Source organism: Pristiophorus japonicus, chromosome 3 (genome assembly GCF_044704955.1).
Source record: "Pristiophorus japonicus isolate sPriJap1 chromosome 3, sPriJap1.hap1, whole genome shotgun sequence".
Taxonomy (NCBI): domain Eukaryota; kingdom Metazoa; phylum Chordata; class Chondrichthyes; family Pristiophoridae; genus Pristiophorus; species Pristiophorus japonicus.
Window position 1 is genome coordinate 14,295,816 of NC_091979.1, and position 13,658 is coordinate 14,309,473.

Genomic DNA, 13,658 nt, shown 5'->3' on the forward strand with positions numbered 1-13,658 from the left:
TGTGCAGATGTGATGCTCATCGATTCGCTGGCTCACTTGCTGCTGCTTCCGATGAAAAGATGTCTCTTCTGGTTTCTTCTCTCCGTTCCACATGAAGGGTTGGATACTTGTCGAGGCAAAGCAGCGAGGCAAGAGAGAGAGAGAGTGGCCACACGGCCTCTTTTATGTCCGTCCGTACTTTCAGGCCGAATAAAGTTTGTTTCGAGGTGAGACTTCCTGTGGGTATGTCTTCTGCTTTTAGCTCAATAAAGTTTTCTTCCTTTATTTCGAGGTTCCCTGTTTTTCCAGTGATGGGTTTCACTTCCGTGCAGTCTGGGCTTAATGAATTTCTATTGTTCTGGTATATCATCCAGGTAATAGCTCGATCACTGATCAGTTCACTTGACGAGTTCACATTGCTGAACAAAACACAGTCCATTTGCTCATCACCTGCGATGAATTGCCTTAGCTTGGCCATTGTCTTCCCAGAACCCCTGCCCATCATTCTAAGTCCATCATGGAGCCGCACCCAGGCCCCTCCCACAAACAGCTTCCAGCTTTTTCTGCGGTGAGAAAAATATTAAAACGCAAATTCTTGGGGATTAAAACACAATGTCCAGATCCTTGGGGATTCGTTGCTTACAGTCCTTACAGACCCCCCGATGATATTTCAAGAGTTTTCTAGAACATGTCAACGTCCACTGGTGAGCAAGCCTCGTGGTTCCCAACCAATCCTATCCCTTTTTACTTTTAAAACACCCCGAATATACATCCCTGAAATACAACCGTGCATCGCACTGTTACCATGGAGATACAGAACGTTACATTCACGGTTCCTTAACTACAGCCTCCCATCGACTCCGGAGCCTCTGACTTCTCTTTTTACAAGAAATACACAACAGGTATATCACAATCAAACACTGTACAATGACGAGAGCATGTGAGCATATCTGGATCCACGGAGACACCTCCACACTTATACCAAGGTCCCACCAGGGCGGGGCATTTATCCCTTTAATTCTTTCCCCTGTGTCCCGGTTTGTCTGTTCCAGTGTGAAATAATGTTTTTGGGGTTAGCTCGATGGTCTTTAATAACGTTGTTAGGTGTCCCGCCAGAAAAGGAATCTAATACCCGAACTGGGTGTCCGTGCTGTTGACCAGAGATGTACCCGCGCTAAACGCAGTAGTGACCTCATTGAGCACCCCTCGCCTCTGCCTCCCCGGACTAACGTTATCCCTCACTCCCATATCATACAATCTTCCCCGACTCACATCCCCGTAACTGAGTTCAAAGAACTGGCGGAACATTTCTCTAATGAGCGCCTCATACAGCTGCTCAGTTTATTTTAGACACCAGTCGGGCAGATGTACCGCGATTAGGTTTAACATGACCGACGCGACTGTGTAATGCAACTCCTGGAATAAAACCTTTCCAGTCGGGACTAAAACTAAACCATTCCCTGGGCCTGGTGTGGTGGTGGGACACCTAACTTCTGTCACCTGTACCGGTGGGGCTGTGGGCAGGGGCTTCCTCTTGTGTGCTACACGTTCAGTGGCTTTTATTGTGTTGGGATCACGCAGGAGTCCATACTCCGATCCCATCTGACCCCAACCCCGGCGTCCTGCCATTGCCTCGAAAAGGCAATCGACACACCCACTGGGCAGATCCTCTCCGACCCCCACATACACACACAAATTTCCTGTTCCTCCTTCCACCACTTGTTCCAGCACACATCCACTCCACCCTTTGACCCCGTGATCTGTCGGTACGTATCGTTCCCAGTCCGCTGTCTGGTTCCCCGTGTCCTGACTAAATTTCCTGAGCCACCACCACTGTCCCAGTTTCGGGTAGTTCCGGCCCTGGAGTCCCTTCGGTCGGGGTGGACAATACTACAGTCGGCACAGTCAGCCGCTCTGTGGTTCACCCTAACAAGGGGATGATCCACACTGAGATAGTCCAGAATATCTTCAGCACTTTGGGGCTTACCAGATCGATGGACTTGCTCATATCACCGGACAATCGCCAATCTGCTCGAGGACCTCAGGCAGTCAGGCGGAGGCTGGACAGCCTTTCGTTCTTTAGTTTCTGGATTCTGTTGCTCAGGGGTTGCCTGATCTCCAGGATGCTACAGAAAATTGCAGCAGATGGTGGTTCTGGTTAACCCTTTCCTTGCCTCACAAACCGTGCTTCTCATACACCCGCGTGTTGAATATTGCCGGTCTGACTTCAGAAGCCCACAGGAGTCATTTCCAGATTATAAAGACAAGCCGACTTTTTTTAAGGGAATCGTTATTTTTCATTCCAACATGCTCCACACACGGTTGGACACTGACCAACTGGTAGTCAGGGTGAGAAGGGTGGGCCCTGCAATGGAACAGACTCTCCAACTCTCAGGAGAAATTGATCAAAGTCAGTGTTATTCACGGACACCAGCGTCAGATCCAAACAGGGAACTGAATCAGCAGGATCTGGATTTGGACCTTGCCAGCTTCTGATTGGTGGCCTGGCTGTTGAGATGGAATGCCCATCAGGTTAGGATGTACCCATGGGTAATAATCACTTTATCACGTCTGTCTGGTCACTTAAGCCTCCTTTCTCATCGTCCTCGCCTACTTGGTGAGTGGCCAGCAGTGTGTGGAGAACGCCCGACTGAAGGTCAGCTCCCTTGGAAGCTGTTCCCTTGTTAGCTGCTCGTCATTCTTCAAGTGACAGCATTTTCAAGCCACCTGGTTGTCTCTTGTGTCTTGTTGCGAGGGAAGTGAATGGATTCTCCTCATTCTGGGTTGTCTTTGGATGTCAACAAACTGAGTTCTGGAGTGTGCTAAAAGTTTACACAGCACGGGAGCTGGGTAAATTGTGCCGATGCATCCCGATAATTAGGTCCCCATCCCCAACCGCATCCGCCCTTCAACCCTCCCATTTGTCCCATTAATGTTCAGGAGCTGATGTTTCATCCAATCAATGCTGGCTCTTTAACTCAATTCCAATCCACTGAGTATGGCAGGGCCCAAAGGAATGGCAAATGAAAGGGATCACAGTTAGCGCTTTCAAAAACAGATTGGCGACAGTGTTTGTGCAAACCGAAGCAACACAAAAGTGAGAACTGGGGACAAGCCGCTGACTGGTTTCAAGTCATCGTCGAATGTTGTCTGTGGGTACAGAGCATCGCAGTTGTGTGGGACAGGCTGGATGGAGCAGCGGGTCTTTTCCTGTCCGTCATTTATGTTTCAAGTCACGTTATTTCAACAACTGAAATGTGAGAAGTTTAACATCTGGAAATAAAGGTGCAATGAAGATTAACGAACTTACTGTGTGTTTCCTGATTTGTGCACAGATCATAGCAAGGAACAAGGGGGGAGAGATGCGTTCTCCGATGGGGGGGTTACAGACTGGGGATTGTCCTTGGGCTGAGCCACTGACTGGGTGAACTCTTTGAGTCACACACCAGACAGGGCCCAGAGACAATCCTCAGTCTGCACATACAAACCTACAAAAAGACCATCAGGAGATAAAGACTCTCAGACAGCATAACCTCGCCTGCTCCTGTCCCACCTCCAGTAACGCTATCTCTTGGCACATACAAAGGAACGTGGCCAATTCAGGAAAAACACCCTCTGGGCAAATGCTCTACAACTCTCTGAGGCTCCAGGAAGAGCATTGCTTTTTTTTAATTCGTAGCCAATCGTTCCAATTCTTTGTCAAATCACAAACGCCAGAGGTCACCTTGCACACATCAAGGATCACTCTGCACCAATGCTCTTAGCCAAAAGGCCGAGAGCCACTGCACCGTTCCTGGAAGTACTGCAATACCAGGTTCGTGCCATGGAGGTGGATGGGTCAGGCGCCCCCACCCACCTCCTGTTTCCAAAAAGCAAGCATATACCTTCCTGATCCAGGGAGAACCACCTTGGATCATGGTGGTTACTCCCCTGTCAGGTCAGTTACGCATGATCTTAGCCAAAAGGCCGAGAAAAAAACTCTGGGCAATTGCTCTACAACTCCCTGAGTCTCCAGGGAGAGCATTGCTGCTCCAGTACCATCACAATCTAAAGTGACCACTCACTTCCTGAAACTGCCAATGTCCACTCAGAAACCTTTCAACTTCCCCTGTTAAATGACTGTAGTGCCCCAGCACTCACCCTCTGTTACTCACCATATGTTGCACTCGTTTGTTCCAGAGGGTGATGACTCTGTGACAAGCCATGGACTCATACAGCACGGAAGGAGGCCATTCGGCCCATTATGTCTGTGCTGGATCTTTGCATGAGCCACACAACAGTCCCATTCCCCTGCTCCCTCCCCACAGCCCCGCAAATGGCTCCCACCACCCCTTCCCTCCCAGCTGTAAGTGGTTTCCCTTAGGTGTTTTCGAAGCACCCCCACTTTGCAATAGTTCTAACACTGGGAATTATTACTGCACTGAACAGATGGATGAGTCAGGGCTGGTTACCTTGGTACTGCACCCAGTAGAAACACACCCTGGTAGTGTAATACAAACAAACACAGTACAACACACAGTCTGACCTGTCTAAACAGGCCCCGAACGTAAAGTACCCACGTCTAAAACACCTCCCCTGAAAAGGCCTAGGATATTGGTTGGGAGAACGCACGATACCCCCTCACATCGTGGTTGTGATATTAAAAGATGTGTGTGCAGATGTGATGCTCATCGATTCGCTGGCTCACTTGCTGCTGCTTCCGATGAAAAGATGTCTCTTCTGGTTTCTTCTCTCCGTTCCACATGAAGGTTTGGATTCTTGTCGAGGCAAAGCAGCGAGGCAAGAGAGAGAGAGAGTGGCCACACGGCCTCTTTTATGTCCGTCCGTACTTTCAGGCCGAATAAAGTTTGTTTCGAGGTGAGACTTCCTGTGGGTATGTCTTCTGCTTTTAGCTCAATAAAGTTTTCTTCCTTTATTTCGAGGTTCCCTGTTTTTCCAGTGATGGGTTTCACTTCCGAGCAGTCTGGGCTTAATGGCTTTCTATTGTTCTGGTATATCATCCAGGTAATAGCTCGATCACTGATCAGTTCACTTGACGAGTTCACATTGCTCAACAAAACACGGTCCATTTGCTCATCACCTGCGATGAATTGCCTTAGCTTGGCCATTGTCTTCCCAGAACCCCTGCCCATCATTCTAAGTCCATCATGGAGCCGCACCTGGGCCCCTCCCACAAACAGCTTCCAGCTTTTTCTGCGGTGAGAAAAATATTAAAACGCAAATTCTTGGGGATTAAAACACAATGTCCAGATCCTTGGGGATTCGTTGCTTACAGTCCTTACAGACCCCCCGATGATATTTCAAGAGTTTTCTAGAACATGTCAATGTCCGCTGGTGAGCAAGCCTCGTGGTTCCCAACCAATCCTATCCCTTTTTACTTTTAAAACACCCCGAATATACATCCCTGAAATACAACCGTGCATCGCACTGTTACCATGGCGATACAGAACGTTACATTCACGGTTCGTTAACTACGGCCTCCCATCGACTCCGGAGCCTCTGACTTCTCTTTTTACAATAAATACACAACAGGTATATCACAATCAAACACTGTACAATGACGAGAGCATGTGAGCATATCTGGATCCACGGAGACACCTCCACACTTATACCAAGGTCCCACCAGGGCGGGGCATTTATCCCTTTAATTCTTTCCCCTAGTCCCGGTTTGTCTGTTCCAGCGTCAAATAATGTTTTTGGGGTTAGCTCGATGGCCTTTAATAACATTGTTAGGTGTCCCGCCAGAAAAGGAATCTGAAACCCGAACTGGGTGTCCATGCTGTTGACCAGAGATGTACCCGCGCTAAACGCAGTAGTGACCTCATTGAGCACCCCTCGCCTCTGCCTCCCCGGACTAACGTGATCCCTCACTCCCATATCATACAATCTTCCCCGACTCACATCCCCGTAACTGAGTTCAAAGAACTGGCGGAACATTTCTCTAATGAGCGTCTCATACAGCTGCTCAGTTTATTTTAGACACCAGTCGGGCAGATGTACCGCGGTTAGGTTTAACATGACCGACGCGACTGTGTAATGTGACTCCTGGAATAAAACCTTTCCGGTCGGGACTAAAACTGAACCATTCCCTGGGCCTGGTGTGGTGGTGGGACACCTAACTTCTGTCACCTGTACCGGTGGGGCTGTGGGCAGGGGCTTCCTCTTGTGTGCTACACGTTCAGTGACTTTTATTGTGTTGGGATCACGCAGGAGTCCATACTCCGATCCCATCTGACCCCAACCCCGGCGTCCTGCCATTGCCTCGAAAAGGCAATCGACACACCCGCTGGGCAGATCCTCTCCGACCCCCACATACACACACACATTCCCTGTTCCTCTTTCCACCACTTGTTCCAGCACACATCCACTCCACCCTTTGACCCCGTGATCTGTCGGTACGTATCGTTCCCAGTCCGCTGTCTGGTTCCCCGTGTCCTGACTAAATTTCCTGAGCCACCACCACTGTCCCAGTTTTGGGTAGTTCCGGCCCTGGAGTCCCTTCGGTCGGGGTGGACAATACTACAGTCGGCACAGTCAGCCGCTCTGTGGTTCACCCTAACAAGGGGATGATCCACACTGAGATAGTCCAGAATATCTTCAGCACTTTGGGGCTTACCAGATCGATGGACTTGCTCATATCACCGGACAATCGCCAATCTGCTCGAGGACCTCAGGCAGTCAGGCGGAGACTGGACAGCCTTTCGTTCTTTAGTTTCTGGATTCTGTTGCTCTTTAACTCAATTCCAATCCACTGAGTATGGCAGGGCCCAAAGGAATGGCAAATGAAAGGGATCACAGTTAGCGCTTTCAAAAACAGATTGGCGACAGTGTTTGTGCAAACCGAAGCAACACAAAAGTGAGAACTGGGGACAAGCCGCTGACTGGTTTCAAGTCATCGTCGAATGTTGTCTGTGGGTACAGAGCATCGCAGTTGTGTGGGACAGGCTGGATGGAGCAGCGGGTCTTTTCCTGTCCGTCATTTATGTTTCAAGTCACGTTATTTCAACAACTGAAATGTGAGAAGTTTAACATCTGGAAATAAAGGTGCAATGAAGATTAACGAACTTACTGTGTGTTTCCTGATTTGTGCACAGATCATAGCAAGGAACAAAGAGGGAGAGATGCGTTCTCCGATGGGGGGGTTACAGACTGGGGATTGTCCTTGGGCTGAGCCACTGACTGGGTGAACTCTCTGAGTCACACACCAGACAGGGCCCAGAGACAATCCTCAGTCTGCACATACAAACCTACAAAAAGACCATCAGTAGATAAAGACTCTCAGACAGCATAACCTCGCCTGCTCCTGTCCCACCTCCAATAACGCTATCTCTTGGCACATACAAAGGAACGTGGCCAATACAGGAAAAAAAACTCTGGGCAATTGCTCTACAACTCCCTGAGTCTCCAGGTAGAGCATTGCTGCTCCAGTACCATCACAATCTAAAGTGACCACTCACTCCCTGGAACTGCTAATGTCCACACGAAACCTTTCAACTTCCCCTGTTAAGTGACTGTAGTGCCCCAGCACTCACCCTCTGTTACTCACCATATGTTGCACTCGTTTGTTCCAGAGGGTGATGACTCTGTGACAAGCCATGGACTCATACAGCACGGAAGGAGGCCATTCAGCCCATTGTGTCTGTGCTGGATCTTTGCATGAGCCACACAACAGTCCCATTCCCCTGCTCCCTCCCCACAGCCCCGCACATGGCTCCCACCACCCCTTCCCTCCCAGCTGTAAGTGGTTTCCCTTAGGTGTTTTCGAAGCACCCCCACTTTGCAATAGTTCTAACACTGGGAATTATTACTGCACTGAACAGATGGATGAGTCAGGGCTGGTTACCTTGGCACTGCACCCAGTAGAAATACACCCTGGTAGTGTAATACAAACAAACACAGTACAACACACAGTCTGACCTGTCTAAACAGGCCCCGAACGTAAAGTACCCAAGTCTAAAACACCTCCCGTGAAAAGGCCTAGGATATTGGTTGGGAGAACGCACGATACCCCCTCACATCGTGGTTGTGATATTAAAAGATGTGTGTGCAGATGTGATGCTCATCGATTCGCTGGCTCACTTGCTGCTGCTTCCGATGAAAAGATGTCTCTTCTGGTTTCTTATCTCCGTTCCACATGAAGGGTTGGATACTTGTCGAGGCAAAGCAGCGAGGCAAGAGAGAGAGAGAGTGGCCACACGGCCTCTTTTATGTCCGTCCGTACTTTCAGGCCGAATAAAGTTTGTTTCGAGGTGAGACTTCCTGTGGGTATGTCTTCTGCTTTTAGCTCAATAAAGTTTTCTTCCTTTATTTCGAGGTTCCCTGTTTTTCCAGTGATGGGTTTCACTTCCGAGCAGTCTGGGCTTAATGGCTTTCTATTGTTCTGGTATATCATCCAGGTAATAGCTCGATCACTGATCAGTTCACTTGACGAGTTCACATTGCTCAACAAAACACAGTCCATTTGCTCATCACCTGCGATGAATTGCTTTAGCTTGGCCATTGTCTTCCCAGAACCCCTGCCCATCATTCTAAGTCCATCATGGAGCCGCACCTGGGCCCCTCCCACAAACAGCTTCCAGCTTTTTCTGCGGTGAGAAAAATATTAAAACGCAAATTCTTGGGGATTAAAACACAATGTCCAGATCCTTGGGGATTCGTTGCTTACAGTCCTTACAGACCCCCCGATGATATTTCAAGAGTTTTCTAGAACATGTCAATGTCCGCTGGTGAGCAAGCCTCGTGGTTCCCAACCAATCCTATCCCTTTTTACTTTTAAAACACCCCGAATATACATCCCTGAAATACAACCGTGCATCGCACTGTTACCATGGCGATACAGAACGTTACATTCACGGTTCGTTAACTACGGCCTCCCATCGACTCCGGAGCCTCTGACTTCTCTTTTTACAATAAATACACAACAGGTATATCACAATCAAACACTGTACAATGACGAGAGCATGTGAGCATATCTGGATCCACGGAGACACCTCCACACTTATACCAAGGTCCCACCAGGGCGGGGCATTTATCCCTTTAATTCTTTCCCCTAGTCCCGGTTTGTCTGTTCCAGCGTCAAATAATGTTTTTGGGGTTAGCTCGATGGCCTTTAATAACATTGTTAGGTGTCCCGCCAGAAAAGGAATCTGAAACCCGAACTGGGTGTCCATGCTGTTGACCAGAGATGTACCCGCGCTAAACGCAGTAGTGACCTCATTGAGCACCCCTCGCCTCTGCCTCCCCGGACTAACGTGATCCCTCACTCCCATATCATACAATCTTCCCCGACTCACATCCCCGTAACTGAGTTCAAAGAACTGGCGGAACATTTCTCTAATGAGCGTCTCATACAGCTGCTCAGTTTATTTTAGACACCAGTCGGGCAGATGTACCGCGGTTAGGTTTAACATGACCGACGCGACTGTGTAATGTGACTCCTGGAATAAAACCTTTCCGGTCGGGACTAAAACTGAACCATTCCCTGGGCCTGGTGTGGTGGTGGGACACCTAACTTCTGTCACCTGTACCGGTGGAGCTGTGGGCAGGGGCTTCCTCTTGTGTGCTACACGTTCAGTGACTTTTATTGTGTTGGGATCACGCAGGAGTCCATACTCCGATCCCATCTGACCCCAACCCCGGCGTCCTGCCATTGCCTCGAAAAGGCAATCGACACACCCACTGGGCAGATCCTCTCCGACCCCCACATACACACACAAATTCCCCGTTCCTCCTTCCACCACTTGTTCCAGCACACATCCACTCCACCCTTTGACCCCGGGATCTGTCGGTACGTATCGTTCCCCAGTCGTTCGCAGTCCGCTGTCTGGTTCCCCGTGTCCTGACTAAATTTCCTGAGCCACCACCACTGTCCCAGTTTTGGGTAGTTCCGGCCCTGGAGTCCCTTCGGTCGGGGTGGACAATACTACAGTCGGCACAGTCAGCCGCTCTGTGGTTCACCCTAACAAGGGGATGATCCACACTGAGATAGTCCAGAATATCTTCAGCACTTTGGGGCTTACCAGATCGATGGACTTGCTCATATCACCGGACAATCGCCAATCTGCTCGAGGACCTCAGGCAGTCAGGCGGAGACTGGACAGCCTTTCGTTCTTTAGTTTCTGGATTCTGTTGCTCAGGGGTTGCCTGATCTCCAGGATGCTACAGAAAATTGCAGCAGACGGTGGTTCTGGTTAACCCTTTCCTTGCCTCACAAACCGTGCTTCTCATACACACGCGTGTTGAATATTGCCGGTCTGACTTCAGAAGCCCACAGGAGTCATTTCCAGATTAAAGACAAGCCGACTTTCTTTAAGGGAATCGTTATTTTTCATTCCAACATGCTCCACACACGGTTGGACACTGACCAACTGGTAGTCAGGGTGAGAAGGGTGGGCCCTGCAAGGGAACAGACTCTCCAACTCTCAGGAGAAATTGATCAAAGTCAGTGTTATTCACGGACACCAGCGTCAGATCCAAACAGGGAACTGAATCAGCAGGATCTGGATTTGGACCTTGCCAGCTTCTGATTGGTGGCCTGGCTGTTGAGATGGAATGCCCATCAGGTTAGGATGTACCCATGGGTAATAATCACTTTATCACGTCTGTCTGGTCACTTAAGCCTCCCTTCTCATCGTCCTCGTCTACTTGGTGAGTGGCCAGCAGTGTGTGGAGAACGCCCGACTGAAGGTCAGCTCCCTTGGAAGCTGTTCCCTTGTAAGCTGCTCGTCATTCTTCAAGTGACAGCATTTTCAAGCCACCTGGTTGTCTCTTGTGTCTTGTTGCGAGGGAAGTGAATGGATTCTCCTCCTTCTGGGTTGTCTTTGGATGTCAACAAACTGAGTTCTGGAGTGTGCTAAAAGTTTACACAGCACGGGAGCTGGGTAAATTGTGCCGATGCATCCCGATAATTAGGTCCCCATCCCCAACCGCATCCACCCTTCAACCCTCCCATTTGTCCCATTAATGTTTAGGAGCTGATGTTTCATCCAATCAATGCTGGCTCTTTAACTCAATTCCAATCCACTGAGTATGGCAGGGCCCAAAGGAATGGCAAATGAAAGGGATCACAGTTAGCGCTTTCAAAAACAGATTGGCGACAGTGTTTGTGCAAACCGAAGCAACACAAAAGTGAGAACTGGGGACAAGCCGCTGACTGGTTTCAAGTCATCGTCGAATGTTGTCTGTGGGTACAGAGCATCGCAGTTGTGTGGGACAGGCTGGATGGAGCAGCGGGTCTTTTCCTGTCCGTCATTTATGTTTCAAGTCACGTTATTTCAACAACTGAAATGTGAGAAGTTTAACATCTGGAAATAAAGGTGCAATGAAGATTAACGAACTTACTGTGTGTTTCCTGATTTGTGCACAGATCATAGCAAGGAACAAAGAGGGAGAGATGCGTTCTCCGATGGGGGGGTTACAGACTGGGGATTGTCCTTGGGCTGAGCCACTGACTGGGTGAACTCTCTGAGTCACACACCAGACAGGGCCCAGAGACAATCCTCAGTCTGCACATACAAACCAACAAAAAGACCATCAGTAGATAAAGACTCTCAGACAGCATAACCTCGCCTGCTCCTGTCCCACCTCCAGTAAAGCTATCTCTTGGCACATACAAAGGAACGTGGCCAATTCAGGAAAAAAAACTCTGGGCAATTGCTCTACAACTCCCTGAGTCTCCAGGGAGAGCATTGCTGCTCCAGTAACATCACAATCTAAAGTGACCACTCACTCCCTGTAACTGCCAATGTCCGCTCAGAAACCTTTCAACTTCCCCTGTTAAATGACTGTAGTGCCCCAGCACTCACCCTCTGTTACTCACCATATGTTGCACTCGTTTGTTCCAGAGGGTGATGACTCTGTGACAAGCCATGGACTCATACAGCACGGAAGGAGGCCATTCGGCCCATTGTGTCTGTGCTGGATCTTTGCATGAGCCACACAACAGTCCCATTCCCCTGCTCCCTCCCCACAGCCCCGCACATGGCTCCCACCACCCCTTCCCTCCCAGCTGTAAGTGGTTTCCCTTAGGTGTTTTCGAAGCACCCCCACTTTGCAATAGTTCTAACACTGGGAATTATTACTGCACTGAACAGATGGATGAGTCAGGGCTGGTTACCTTGGTACTGCACCCAGTAGAAATACACCCTGGTAGTGTAATACAAACAAACACAGTACAACACACAGTCTGACCTGTCTAAACAGGCCCCGAACGTAAAGTACCCACGTCTAAAACACCTCCCCTGAAAAGGCCTAGGATATTGGTTGGGAGAACGCACGATACCCCCTCACATCGAGGTTGTGATATTAAAAGATGTGTGTGCAGATGTGATGCTCACCGATTCGCTGGCTCACTTGCTGCTGCTTCCGATGAAAAGATGTCTCTTCTGGTTTCTTCTCTCCGTTCCACATGAAGGGTTGGATACTTGTCGAGGCAAAGCAGCGAGGCAAGAGAGAGAGAGAGTGGCCACACGGCCTCTTTTATGTCCGTCCGTACTTTCAGGCCGAATAAAGTTTGTTTCGAGGTGAGACTTCCTGTGGGTATGTCTTCTGCTTTTAGCTCAATAAAGTTTTCTTCCTTTATTTCGAGGTTCCCTGTTTTTCCAGTGATGGGTTTCACTTCCGAGCAGTCTGGGCTTAATGGCTTCCTATTGTTCTGGTATATCATCCAGGTAATAGCTCGATCACTGATCAGTTCACTTGACGAGTTCACATTGCTTAACAAAACACAGTCCATTTGCTCATCACCTGCAATGAATTGCCTTAGCTTGGCCATTGTCTTCCCAGAACCCCTGCCCATCATTCTAAGTCCATCATGGAGCCGCACCTGGGCCCCTCCCACAAACAGCTTCCAGCTTTTTCTGTGGTGAGAAAAACATTAAAACGCAAATCCTTGCAGATTAAAACACAATGTCCAGACCCTTGGGGATTCGTTGCTCACAGTCCTTACAGACCCCCGATGATATTTCAAGAGTCTTCTGGAACATATCAACGTCCGCTGGTGAGCAAGACTCGTGGTTCCCAACCAATCCTATCCCTTTTTACTTTTAAAACACCCCGAATATACATCCCTGAAATACAACCGTGCATCGCACTGTTACCATGGAGATACAGATCGTTACATTCACGGTTCGTTAACTACGGCCTCCCATCGACTCCGGAGCCTCTGACTTCTCTTTTTACAAGAAATACACAACAGGTATATCACAATCAAACACTGTACAATGACGAGAGCATGTGAGCATATCTGGATCCACGGAGACACCTCCACACTTATACCAAGGTCCCACCAGGGCGGGGCATTTATCCCTTTAATTCTTTCCCCTGTGTCCCGGTTTGTCTGTTCCAGCGTCAAATAATGTTTTTGGGGTTAGTTCGACGGCCTTTAATAACATTGTTAGGTGTTCCGACAGAAAAGGAATCTGATTCCCGAACTGGGTAATGTACTGTTGCAGGTTCGGGATCGTGTTGTTTACCGTAATGTGTACCGTGGATGGCTCTGGGATCGGAATAATACGTTCCTGTGCCACTTGAACTTCGGCGTGGGGTTTGAAGCAGAAAGTGCTGTCATTGCCGGACACCAAGTGTCCCGGTGCACTCGATACCGGCCCACACTCGTGGTTACGCAGTATGTCCTGTCGCCCACATATGCTACCTGAGGTGGGACGTGGCTCTGGGCCCTC

At 49.1% G+C, this 13,658-nt stretch overlaps 1 pseudogene; it reads right to left on the reverse strand.

Moving 5' to 3' along the window:
* Positions 1 to 3,756: 3,756 nt before the first annotated feature.
* On the reverse strand, positions 3,757 to 3,957 carry LOC139260516 (U2 spliceosomal RNA; annotated as a pseudogene).
* Between the last annotated feature and the right edge of the window lie 9,701 nt (positions 3,958 to 13,658).